The sequence below is a fragment of the Periophthalmus magnuspinnatus genome, chromosome 5 (assembly GCF_009829125.3).
Source record: "Periophthalmus magnuspinnatus isolate fPerMag1 chromosome 5, fPerMag1.2.pri, whole genome shotgun sequence".
Classification (NCBI taxonomy): domain Eukaryota; kingdom Metazoa; phylum Chordata; class Actinopteri; order Gobiiformes; family Gobiidae; genus Periophthalmus; species Periophthalmus magnuspinnatus.
Window position 1 is genome coordinate 4,080,912 of NC_047130.1, and position 14,129 is coordinate 4,095,040.

At 37.8% G+C, this 14,129-nt stretch overlaps 1 protein-coding gene across 1 annotated transcript in view; it reads left to right on the top strand.

Moving 5' to 3' along the window:
- The window catches only part of prickle2b (prickle homolog 2b), a 75,644-nt gene that overhangs the window by 1,618 nt on the left and 59,897 nt on the right, over positions 1-14,129 (top strand). The window lies entirely within an intron of this gene.

Sequence of the window (14,129 nt, forward strand, 5' to 3'; positions counted from 1 at the left end):
CTGAATATATCAAAAATACGTAAGCTATATAAAATAATAAGAGAGTTAAATAAATTGCAGGATTTCATTAGGATTCGGACTGCATGGTTTTAGTAAGAAAAGGAGAAACCACTACTCTTGAGAACATGTAGGATTTTTCCCACTCTGATGTGTAACAAAGCTGCCACATACTGCATAAAACTGTCTTACTTGTATGTAATGTTTTGTATGTATGTGAACGTTTTCAGAGTTTTCAAAATACACTACTCCGAGTTGAGCATGTAAGAGAATATGTTACTTCATTTTAATGCAAGTTCAGTATTCTGTCACTAAATACATTCAAAGTAATCCCTCCATCACTGTCTATTTACCTAAACAATCGTGTAACAACATTGTGTCTAATTGACTTTAAGGAGTGTAGTACTATAATCGTCACCTTAATGTGAGACGGCACTGTCTTTTATTAGATCACTATCATCTGACTTTGGTTGTAACAAGGCACGATCAAAGTCACAAGAACAGTGCGCTAAACCGTGTGGTAATAAAGCACCTCCATTCGAGTCTTCCAGTCGATTAGGGGACCATGGGAGCGCTCAGAAAACAAATCGTTGCTTTACTTGATTTTCTTATTTGTCATAATGGTGATCGTTTGGTAAATTGCATCAACAAAAATAGTTAAAATGGTTCTTATGTAAAAGTATGAAACTGTGCAACAGACCAGATCGTGAAAACAAAGGAGAGATTAAACATAGCTGAAGAAGAAGCAGGATGACAGTTGCAGGACGCCAGGAGCAACAAGTGAAGAATTCTGTTATATTATTGACCTTTATTTAACCAGGATGAAGGGAGGGCAAAGAGAGCTGAAGTTTGCTGGATGAGATGAGACTGTCCAGAGAACCATGACTAGCAGTGTTGGATTTACTTATTGAGTTTAAATGTGGTAGCTGGAAAATGAGGAGCAGTTAGGATTGGGTAGGAGGTGCCGGCTTATGGCTGAAGGCGAGATGTGGCCCAACCCCTGGACATATTGAAAGTAATATAAAAGTAATCCGGCATGTACACATCAAGCTGTTTTGGTTCTGATATCGATACATTAGCTGATAACAGTGTAGGGACTGAAAACCACTTTTTCTTCTCTTAAACAGTTAAATTACTACAAAATTAATCCAATTGTGTTATGCAGTTGTTATTTATCCTGCAAGTAACTGAATTGCTTTCTATGAATTAAAGTTAAAACATTACTGGGCCTACATCAGTTTGTAAATAGTCTCATTACACCCAAATTAAACACCTGATCCAGCAAATTTTCCTAAAAGTAATCTAAAAGTTTTACAAGTGTACATGTGTTATTGCAATATTTAACTTCTTTATACGTGGAACAGACAAGAAATAGAGTTTGGTTGAATTGACTCAACAGTGGCGCAATGGTTTATCTATTCACCCACCAACCACAAACAAAGTTATACCATACAACTCAAGTAGAAGTAATAGGTTTGTTATTAGAAGTGAAATTTATTGTCAGTTCTGTGTAGCCTTCTTTCTGAGTGAGCCTGAGGGCCATATATTTGTCAGTTGTGTTATTTGTGTTTTAATAGGACAGGGGCGGGGCTAAACCCTAAGAGCTCGGATACAGGAGTCAGAGCCGCTTCAGGAATGCAGCCTAATTGTATTCTTTGCTAGCCTACAACAAAAAGTCAAGCATCTTCTCCCCAACAAACTGGAATCAGTGTTTACAAGAAGTCCAAGGTAGTTTCTAAGGCTGTTTTTATGAGTTCAGTCTTTGTTCTCGGGATAAGACATAGTAAATGTGTTTTTCTGAAGATTTAGTGGAATGTTGTGGACTTGACATGACCTTAAGGTACACGGGGCTCTGGTGATGAGGTGTGGCTGTTTTGTTTTACTGTGCTAGTAGTTAACTGTGACCAATATATTGTGGTTAATGGTTTTACTTTCTCTACAGGTGAAGTCAACTTTAGTCAGGAGTCCTCAGAGCTGAAAAATTAGCCTTCTGCGTATGTTTAAAATTGATTGGGGTATTGCTGAGTTTCAGATGACATCACAATTTTCCTAAGGTCTACAATATTCAGTGCAGATGAGGGGCAGATAAAATCCTATTATCATCTGAAAACCAATTTACTCCACATTGACTTTGCTTGTTTCTTTTCTATACAGAGTGAAAGTATTTAGAAGGCTCTGTACAGATTTCTTCTCTCTTCTGTTCCACTCCACAGTCACATTAAGGCTGTGTTTGGCTGTTTTTTTTAACTCAATATATTAAGAAGTTCCTCTCTTGTTTTCAGCACACGAGAAAGCCAGTGATGCATATGTCCCATCGCCCAGGCCGACCCTAACAGTACCTCACTACTCTTTGGTTGACGTCATTTAGCTTCAATCAAATCTTTGTGTGTAACAAGCAAGCCTATGCAGGATGTCCGGTCAAATTCACTAGATGAGAGGGCATTTCTTTGACTTTACGGTTCTTGCACTAAGTGAACCAGCAGTGGAGAAAATCCCCTGGCCTAAGTAACATGCTGCTCAGGGACGGCTTAGCAACAGGAGAAGGCTCTCTGGTGAATATTTCATGGCTGCTTTTGGATCCATTGATTTAGCCTGTGCTAATGATGCTCATTACCAGACTTACTAACGTGTGAGTGTGAATGGGAGAACCTGAGCTACGGGATCAGATGGATGCAGTCACCTTATACATCCAGTAATACTGTGGTCAAAAGACACTTTCAGTTTACACTGATCTAAGGACTGGGTTAGGTCAAAGTCAACTAAAGGCCTGTTAGCCCCACAACAGATGTCCTATCATCAATGCCAGAGCTGAACCACATGAGAAAATATCTGAGTCTTTTCTGACAGGTATTGCGATTGATTTGGATTTGAACTTTCTGTTTTAATATTTTTGATTCTTTTTAAAGTTCAAATTTTAAACCTTGTCCAGTAGAATTGACAACAAAATTGAAATATGAAATGACATATATATGCAATATGAAATACAAGAATAACATTTCAGAACACACTGTAGATCTTAACTACAGGGTTGGCGTTTTTTATGCAAAATAAGACAGAATATTTTATTGCTTGTGGAGGCAATTACTTCAAAAATTGCAGCCTTTTTGATTTGCTAATTGCATCCATTCAAATAGTGATTTGATTATGATTAATGTTGCAGCCCAAGCCAGTACTGATCAATCATATCTGTACTGACATATGGTTTGTGTGTCCTGCATTCAGAACAGTCAACAAGGCACATTGGCTAGCTTGTATTCTCATCCTCTTTTAAAAGTACATTATGTAACTTATCTGGTAAATTTATTTATCTCCATGAAGACAAGCAGTGGCACCGTCATGCCAATTTAAATGTCAAATGTGGAGAGGCGATCTCTCTTAAGAACAGATGCATTTTGATTTATTTTTGAGCAACAAATACATTTATAATAAATCCAAGCAAGAATTTAATGCCATATTTTTTAAACCTTCCAGGCAAAGCAATAACATCTCTATTAGTCTACTTTTTCTCTTCTCTCCCATTACGTTTTCCCCATTATATACCTGTTTTTATGAGGTTTTAAATATATTTTATTGTCTTTTTGTTTGATCTCCTGAATAACACAGTTGTAAAGGTCAAGGTTTGCACTTTATAATCGATTAAGTCAAAAGACATTCAATATATTTATATGTTTTCTATATATTTATATTCTACTACTACTACTACTACTACTATTTGCTTGCATATATTGCTTGCATATATTAGTACTACTTTCACTATTGATTCGTCAGATAAAGCCGCACCAAAGGAGCAGTGAACAGAGAGGAGGTCTGGAGCAAAACAAGACCAAGTTGAGTTTTAACCCAGCGCTGAATGCCTCCATGACGCCTGTCCCCTCGGTAACCCACAGACATCTACATAACACAAGCCGTCCCTGCTATTCACTGTGTTAACAAGACCACTGGCAGACAAATGCGTCAAAGCCCAGGCATTTGAATGGACCCTGTAAGGCCCACTCGGAGGTGAGAGGAGCAGAAGAATAGAGCAGCCGCTGGTGGGCAGGCTCTCCACAATAGATTAAAACTTTGACTTAAGAGGGATGGTTGCGCTTATAGGCGTGTAGCTAAGCGGTTGTCCCTTCTACTACCTCGACAAGAACACAACATCTTATTGAAGTCAGAAACTCCCTTTTGTCAAAACAAACTTTATCCAGTAAGCTTTTGGGCTTGTGGGACAAATTATGATACTAAGGAAACAGTTTGATACTTGATAACGCAGAGAAAAAGTACACCTTGACAGATTGTAAATGTCTCTACTATCGCGTATAGTCCAAATGCAATTTTCACCCCAAAATAACAGGATTATTTTTTTTAATTCTCAACAAATCTGTAATATTTCTTATTCAGTATTGATACTCACTCAAATGTGTATCTAGTTAAAGCTGCATTATGTTACTTGTTCTGGTTCTGGTGGAGGTTCTGTCAGCTACTTGTCTCCATGGAGATGTTATTGCTTTGCCTTAAATATTCCACCATATAATATTAAATTTATTCTTTTATTTGTGCTTTAATGTTCAAAATATACCTGAAAAACAGTTATTCTGACTAAGAGCTTGGTTGCCACTCCACAGATCTGACCTGTAACTTGGCTTTATGGCATCACCTGCTTGTGTCCATGAAGATAGATATGTTTAATGTCATACTGTGGAATATTCCAGCAGTAACATAAAAGTTACATAGTGCAGCATTAAGATAGTGTTTTAGTATTGATTAGTGATAGTATTTATTTGACAATCCCAATAGAATTACACATTATAAATAGTCTATAGATGTTTTTTTTTTTTACATTGGGATAAAGGTACAGAATGATCCGCTTGTTTTAGGTGAGCTGTGGGTTACCTGATGCAGCAGGTGGGCTCTGTCTTTGCAACTCTACACCAGTCAGGGTGTCAGGTAACCGAGTGGCAGTGTTACTCGTAGTATTAGCTGTAGCTTTTTGTAGTTTGTGTATCATTAGTGCTGCACAACTAGTTACGCAGCATATCCACTTATGTACACAGCCAAAGGTCAGACTCACAGTTGCTATTGAGATATCCTCCAGTTGTTGTTTTTTTTTTCATTAACAAAATTGAGCAAAATAGAAAATTTACTTCTAGACAGGGCTCCAAGATTAATTACAACACAAAAGCTGCTTAAGAACTATAATCTTTTTCACAAACATATCCTGTCATATTCTACATAAAAACTGCTAACTTCAGTAGTTTAGATCTGAACAAACATATTCTGAAATGCGATCCTTAGATTATCAGTATTGTATTGGTCATGTGTTTTGTTTTTTGTAGAAATATTGAATTACACAACTTAATTCATAGGTGGGAAGTTAGTAAGCCTTATATCAAATGGCCAGCAGGAGGCAGTCATGTTCACCTGATTGCAAGCAATAGCCTATGATCTTCTGTACAGTATCTTTGCACTTACCAGCTCATCATAGAAGCTTTTTGTTAAGTCTTCAGTGCACTTGTCTTTGTAAAACCTGCTGCAGTTTGTAAAAAAGTAAAAAAAAAAAGAAAGTGTTATGATATACTTTTAATCCATACTTTATATAGCCTAACTGTATAGATAAATTGCACACGGTCTTGACAGTGCATGGCTGCTTGACCATCATTATTGCAGAGGTATAAATGCTAATAATTGTCTAATTTAATAAAAACATGGTTTGGTTAGATCCACGGTAATGCAATTTTCAACTTTTACCATTTGATTATGTTTGTCACCCATTATCCCAACTATTTTCTCCCCCACAGCTGCTCTCATTCTGTTCTTTCTTTTGTAAAATATTTTTAGTGAAGGTTGTCTTGTTGTCAAGGTGACGGCTGCACTGTGTTTACGGTTTCCTTGACTACAGACGAGTGTTGCACATGAAGTTAAGGAACAAGGACAGAAGCTGTGATGGCATCTGGATTACACTGTTGACTGGGTCTGTGTAAAAAAAAAAGATCCGGAGCTTAAGGATTGTGCAACCAGCAGTTTACTTTTCAACTTGTAGTGCAGTTAGCATTGTGTATTGGCGCTTGTGAGAAAATGTGTTTTATTTGGATGGATGTCTGTATTGCAAGTCTTCCGAATAATGTGAGATTATAGTTATTTAATATGGCAGTCATTGTTACAGCAAATAACTGTGCTGAAATCAAATTTGAAGAAACATTGAGGAAAGATAACATTTATTGATTTTTAGATCAAATTGAATTGATTTGATTCGTTTCAAGGACAAGAATCTCATTTTAATTAAGTCTACCCAATAACCCTTTTGTGGTCTGTTAGTGCCATATGACTTGGAGCGGCGTGTAACATTGTTTGTCCACTGCAGGACGGGAATTCCCATGATTTTCTGACATGACAGTGGCCCTGAAGATGACCGCAGAACCGTGAAGTCACTAAGCCAAATGAGCTGATGTCTGAATCAAAAGGCCAGTGATTTCATGTCAGAGGTCAGCTTTAACCAGCAAATCCCCTTTTCCCTTGTATAATCCTGAGTCCTGGGCCTTTCTCACACCATGACACCAACTCACACAAGTGCATAACCATAAGATAAACGTAAACTAATGTTCCATAAAGCATTTTAATCTGGCATCTTATAAAGTCCTTTTATGCCCTGCTTTGTGTATAGGGCGCTGAGACTTTTTTTTCCTTCCTCATGTTGATAAATTACAATGTATATATGCATTTTTTCTTTATATATGTATTGATTTTAGTGAGCATACAAGTACAATACAATAAATGCGCTCTACTGCAGTGCCAGTGTTCGATTTTTAAAAAGTCATATTAAAATGAAACGCATAGTCATACAGTAGTTCATGGTATTTTTTTCTGCAGTTGTATCAAGATTTAATGTGGTTGATGTAGACTTTTCATTTTGTGCTTTTTTATTCACGATGCAACGTTTATGTGAGGTTTAGTCTAGCGCAGGTTCAGTCCTAGTCTATTCCCAACGTGGATGTGGTGTATGTGTAAACTACATGTTCAATTTGCAGGAATAATGTTTATTTATTGCGTAGCACAACTCCCTTGAAGTGTAAATATTACTGTCCGTCCAGGTGTATATACTGTGTCACTGTGCATTCTTTACCATCGAACTTTCCTCTATTCAATCCCATGAGTAATAGCACCCGGATCCACAGCACATCTCCTCCTTCACATACCTCTGTCCTATCCCCCTGCATATTCATCTGGTGTCAACATCAAAGTCCGCACTATTTACAGTGGGCTCTGGGCGTAATTATTATCTCGTTTGAGGCCCTGTCCCATCTGCCCTTTATTTATCAGGGGTTATTTATTTACCCGCTCAAACCCAACCACCTCTTCCTCATTACCGCCCCTTTAATCTCCTCAGAGTAGAGAGTAATAGACTTATAATGAAGCACATTGCCGTTAGAAGTAAATAGTTTGCTTGCAGCACTGAGAGATGGGAGCGTCCTGTCCTTTGCCTGATTTTGATGGCACGTTTTTTTTTTTGTTTTTTTTTGCTCCCATCTGTTTGGCTGATCCGCCTCTGGGATTTCTCTGTTTGTTTACTGTCTAATGTGTTTTTAAGGTCTGCTCATTTGGCCTGCCTTTTATAAGCGGCTTTGATTCACATCTGCCAAGAGACGTTATCGGTTGCCATGTTGGGTTATGGTTTAAGCCACTTGTTGGATTAATATGAAAGTTAAAGAGGGGCTATTATGCAAAACCGTGGAGCGTGCTACCATATATGTTATAACGTTGTTCTCTCATTAAAATCATGCCTGAAGAGGTTTTATAAACTTTTTTACACTCATTAAAATGTTGTTTTCTGCGTGTATAGGATTTTCAAAACAATAAAAGGTAACATAGTGCTCAAAATATGCAATGTGTTAGTACCTACAGTGTAGTTTAATACCCCCCCTCTTTAAAATATGCAGTTGTAAAATGTTTCAAATCATGAGAAGTGATTAATTTTGGATGTCATTGCTATGGCACAGTGTATTATAATTGTGAAGCATTTATAATATGCACTGTTGTTGTATCGGTATCATGAAGTTGGGATTTTTTTCTATCTATCGTGTCTGCAGCATACCCCAAGATATCCAGCCTATATTTTTTTCTTAATTTTTTCTATTCCTAATGTAACTAGATGAGCAATGAAGTTAAAGAGGTGGCGGCATCTTTCTACAGGCATCAGTAGTATAACAAAGTACAGAAAATTATACTATCATACTATCATTTGGCAGTTTAAAGTTATTGGCTGCACAAAATCTATATCAAACTATCCCCAGCCTGACCTGGACATAAAGTAGGAACTAATTTGATGATGCTTTCATATGGGAGACCACTGAACCCAAGAAGTAGAGCTTGAGTCGTGACAGCAGGACAGTATTGTATCCACCTGTGGGACGCCCCAAAGCAGGTGCAGACTGTGCTCACCTCTACATGTGTCCGCCCATGTTTGGCTTGGTGTGAATAGTCTCAGCTCTTCCAATATAATATTCAGTGGCTTGACATTTAAGCCAGAAAGCGTGCCTCCTTTTATACATAGATGTTTAGTCCAAAAAAAAGCACAATTAGGATGTGAGGATACAGCCAACCTAAATGTTTTATACTTAATATAAGCTGTACATTAACTACCTGTTCTGAGAATCACTATTACTTAATTTGGACATCGTTTGTAAAAGGGCTGCATGATTTAGAAAAAGAAAACACATTGGAACTGTTGCCATTACGTTAAGATTTGCAATAAATGTTTGAAAAGTAGTATTTTTTTCAGGGTGCACATTGTAAACAACTCAGGAGCATTAACGTCACATACATTTCAGAACTCGTGTGTACAGAAGTTTAAACTGCAGGTACTACATTTTTTGTTATTTGCAGAGGATATGCTATTAATTGCAACTCTTTCTATAAATTTCTGTCTGATTGTGATTGATTGTGCAGCCCTAGTTTGTATATAAAAGGTTTGTCCCGTTTGGCAGGTTATGTAGGAGCAAGGAGTAGGAGCATGTACTTGTTATGAACACAGGGATTAGTGTGATGTACACAGTGTATTTATAGCACAGAGAGCATACAGGCTTCTCTGATTAATGATGTGAGGTGACACAAGGGGAGCCATGACTTTGCTTAACCAACACCATAGACTCAGCAACACCTGCAGTATAAATGTTTTATTTTTATTACACAGGGAGACAGTGTTCTACAAGAGCAAGAGTTTTATTTCTCCCCAGCTGAAAAATTTTCAGAGTACTTAAATAGTAACTCCTAAGAGAGATTTATTTCAGTCTATCAGACCACAAATAGGTATACTTTGTTGTGCCTATAGGGAATTTTGTCCTCAGGGTTAACCTGCCAGGAGCAATGGACCATCACCAGATCTTGAGGCTTAGTCAGAACTGCCAAACTGGATACACATTTTCCATAAATGCACATTACGTTCATTGCAGCCTACACTCATTGCACAGTTCCTATAATTGCACATCACACTCAATGCACAAATCCCATAATTACACCTTAACCTCACTGCACATTACAGTCACTGCACAGTTCCCATTATTGCACCATCCGAAATATTGCACAAACCATTCATTGCACAGTATTTCAGTCAGTTTGGCCTACCATTCCAGACATGTGAAGCTCAGAACCTCCAGAATTCACTCACTGAGCTGCAGAGGCTGCACTGGCACTCATTAATGACTGACTGCAGGAGCTGGGGTTTAGGTAGTGACGATTCAGATCAGAGAGAGTCCTTTTAGGTTTCAGCATTGAAACTGGCAACCCGAACGAGAGACTCATGTGAGGCTCATTCTGCATTCTCATTTAATAATTATATTGAGAATCATACACAACTTGGCAATCATGTCATATGTTTTTGAATAAACCAGCTTTGCAAATGTTGATTTGAACTTTTTTTTTTTTTTTACGACAGAAAGATACTGTTTATGTAACTGAAAATCTAAATCTTGCATAGTGTCCCTTTAAAGTTGATGGGACAAACCAGAGCGCGTGGAGGCATTAGCACAGTCAGACACTTATAGATTTAGATCTGTGTGTGTGTGTGTGTGGGTGTGTGGGGGGGGTGTGTGTGTGTGGGTGTGTGTGTGTGTGTGTGACCTATGACGTTATAGGAGGTGGTTTTGTGCAGGGTGCTGGACTCATTAGCCCAGTTTGGGGTGAACAGGGTCATGTTCCTGCCTTTTGCATGAAGATCTACACATGTGGGAGTGATTTGGTGACTGGTAGAGTTATGGTATTTGATAACCACTTGTTAATAGGGCATGTTTCTACCATCTGCTTGTCTTTGAAATGTTATTCCTTTGCCTGGCCTGTTCCACAGCATCATATTAGTCTTGCATTTATTTAATTACAGGCGTTTAATGTGAAAAAATATAGTGTGAACCAAAACATGCATTCTTTCTGTCAGTGGGCTCGCTTCTCCACAGATCTGACCTGCAACTTGTTCTGGTCCATTGATAAGTTTAATGCCATATTTTTACACACTTCTGATGTTATACTGTCTAAAAGTGTTACCAGTTTGAAATGAGGATAAAAGGACAGGTTGTGTATATGGCCACCTATGGTCTCATCTTCACTGAGAAATAAGTAATTGGATGATCAGTTGATATGCAAATCTTTCTTCATACAAATTCATACTTTTTGTCTCTGTTTTTTTTTTTTTTTTTTATCCGGATGAAATGTTTTTGTTATTCTGCGTTTTACTCTTACTTAATTTCAGTTCCATGTTAGAATCTGTAACAAAAGCTCAAGGATTTTGGCAGTGACTACAAACTGGATTCACATTCACTGACACAGTTGACAATTCATCACAAACCTATCGTTGCACATAAATTCTACACTTACTTTGCCATCACTATAAAAAATCACCAGCACATCTTTGCTGTTACACTGGTTCCATTTGTCTTTGTAGAGCATTAAAACGTGGCTCTGGTGAGACTGACGGCAGATATGATGCTTTTTCTAATGAGATTTTTTCTTTCCTTTTTGTCTCACGAGGGAATCATTGGAAAAGCCTTGAACCGTGAACAGAGAGGCTGGACACAGAGAGAGTGGAGGGGGAGAAGGGGCGGGATGGTCCCCGACTCCATGCTACGCATTGTCAGTTTGGTTTGCCATGAAGGAAATATTATTCCCCTATAACCTTTTCTTACAAAAGCCAATGTTGAATGTGGAAAAACAACTTTTTACACATTTATTTGACCTTTTTTCTGTATTTTTACTGAATCTACAATTTTTCATTTAATACACAGCTCTGGTTTAATTGAGAATTGATTAATCAAAATGCTGTGTAAAAAGAATTAGAATTTGTAAAACTGTAAAAGAAGCTCACAGTGAGAACGCTGTGTGCTGTCTGCATATATTTACTAACCCGTATCCTCCATGAATCAGGAAGTAAGGCTGGTGCACTGTTAGTTGTTGTTAACTTTACCGGGACAGCCACTGAACATTGAGATATGAGCAAGAAAATTGTGGTGAAGTAGGAGGCTAGGAATGCGTTCGGAAAATGAGGAATAACTTTAGACTGCTGCATACTATAAGCCTAAGACAGTTAATACCACGCTGACCTTTAAATAAATACAATAATCTCATCTCAAACATTCCTTTTTGCATCCCCATAAATCCCAAATGCATCTTGTTTGCTCTTGTGCATTTCAAATAGCAGCAGATGTATAGGGCTCATTTATCTGTCTGTTAACCCCCCCATCCCTCCCAGCATGACAAATGACTTCTACTTAGCTCTGACTTAATATAATGAGCAAGCTGATAACCTTTTTATGCAGCCTTTTAGCCTCAAACCAAAAACACAATAGGGACGTCTGTCAATGGAGAAAGCATGCTCATTGGTATTAACTAGCTTTGTTATTTGTTGTCATTGAAGAGAATGGACTGCAGATATTATTCGAACACATCTCTGATATGTATATAAGTATTGTTTAGGATTTGTCATTTGTAGTTTGATATTTTTGACTGTATTCTCTATAATAACATTTAAATTATGAAAATATTTTATCTATATTCCCAAACTTTTGAGGCCAGTACTGACAAAATAACTATATAATTAAAAGTGCTGCACCTGATTTTTGCTGAACTATTCCATTTTAAACAGTTCTCAGCGGTCCAAAGTTATTCCTTAGTTACCTTATACATTCAGAACATTCAAATTAGTCAACACGATGAGTTTACAAGCACTTTTGACAACTCTGACAACACCAGATCGAAATTTTGCTGTGACAATAAGCAATAACAACTAGCATGCTTCCTGATTATGACCTCCATCAGCAAACCCATGCAGCAGGATAGAATAGTTTTTTGTATCAGCTGCATAGCTCATTATCCTGCATTACTCCCAGTAAACCTCAACTAATAGACTCGCACGACTGAGTGTGCATGAGAAAAATTTTGAGGGGAAAATGACAGGAAGTGCAGCTATAAAACACTAAGAGCCCTGTCAGGATCCTTATAGTCTCGTTTCCGCTTGAGTAGGCATCTTCAACTGGAGTGGTCATGCTGTAACTGCATGACTTCCTGACTGTCTACTTTCCCCTGATAAAGGCAGACATTAAGTACTTTAACAACTTAGCGTCAAAGGCACTGAGGCGCAGGGATTTCCTTTGTCAATGTGGGGTGATGGACCTGCTTTTTGTCCCGGTCTGTCCACGTTAAGTTGAAATACAGAGGATGTTCTGGAGATGCTGTTAGATCACGTCCAATGGGACAAGTGGCTTGGCCCGCTCAGGCTGAACTGAACTGCCATTGCAAAGGAAAATCTCATTTGATCTGCTTTTCTCTTTGAGTGGATGTATTTGATGCAGCCTGAGTGAATCACTGTCAGAATCAGAGAAAAAGCTTTATTGTCATTCCCAGTGAACACATTTTAAAACTATTGGAAATGAATAAATATACCAAATATTTGACCAGAATAATTAATTTATAATATATTCTGCTGAAGTCTTAGTAATGCATTTCCTCTGTGTTTGACACGCATGAGTTAAATGAAGAATTTCCTTTGTTAAGTTTTAGTAAGTTATATTTTGAAGTCTGTCAGATGATCAAGTCCTTTTAACTTAAAGCTGCACTATGTACTACCAAGTTGCATCCGTGAGTTGTTATTGTTTGCCTGTAATGTTCCACACTATGGCATTAATCTTTTGCATTTATTCAGTTACTGGCGGTTTTATTGCTTCAAAATATATGGTAAAGCATGCATTCTGTGAGTGGGGTCGCGTCTCCAATTTTTTATTTTTTTTTTAAGTTAGATATTTGGACATTTAAATGCCCGAATTACAGACTGAAGGGTCATTATTCAGGTCTATTTTCCACTTTATTTCCTCTTCTTAAAGCCCCCCTGTTGTCACATTTAAACCCAGCGTCTATTATGCATAAGGCTGACAGTATCATTGCACAGTCACATAAAATATGCATGAGCTCCTATGCAATCCCCCTCCTCACACTTTGGTTCTCTACCCCCATAGGAAGAAATCATTTTGTGCTGTCTGATTGGGTTAGCGGCCCAGGATCATCAATCCATTGTTCTGGTCCACTGGCATCTTCAACCAAGACAAAGGATGAAAGGAGGATGGTGGTAACAAAGAAAGATATGCTGAAGAAGTAAAAAAGTACAGGTGTGGGCACAAGGTTATAGCATTTCAAATGATTCAAGAAGGATGGCCCTATATAGATTCTTTTTTGAGCTGCTGTTGTAGCCAATAATAGCCAGTATGACTTTTTTTTTAAATGCATTGCAAGGACCAAAAATGTATGCTAAGTTATAGTAAAGTTCACAAATAATTTTAGAATTTTTTTAAACATAAAACCACATTTACCTTATAGACTATTTCATTTTTCACTCATTAATCTGTTCAAAAAGACACATCTTATGCATTGGGCTCATGCACTGGGACATGTAGAAAAAAATATTGGTGCCAAATATCAGCTACATTTTCAGACTGTTATCGATATCTGGGAAACCCTCTGACTAATCCAAGCCTACAAAGAGCCACAGCTTATAAGAAGGACTCTGAGCTCATCAAACAGATGGAGACTCTACTGGGGCCTGTCAATAAAAGCAATATGTACTGATTGATCGTGTCACGCTGCGTCGTCCCCAGAGACTAGAGTTCGTGTGTGTGTGT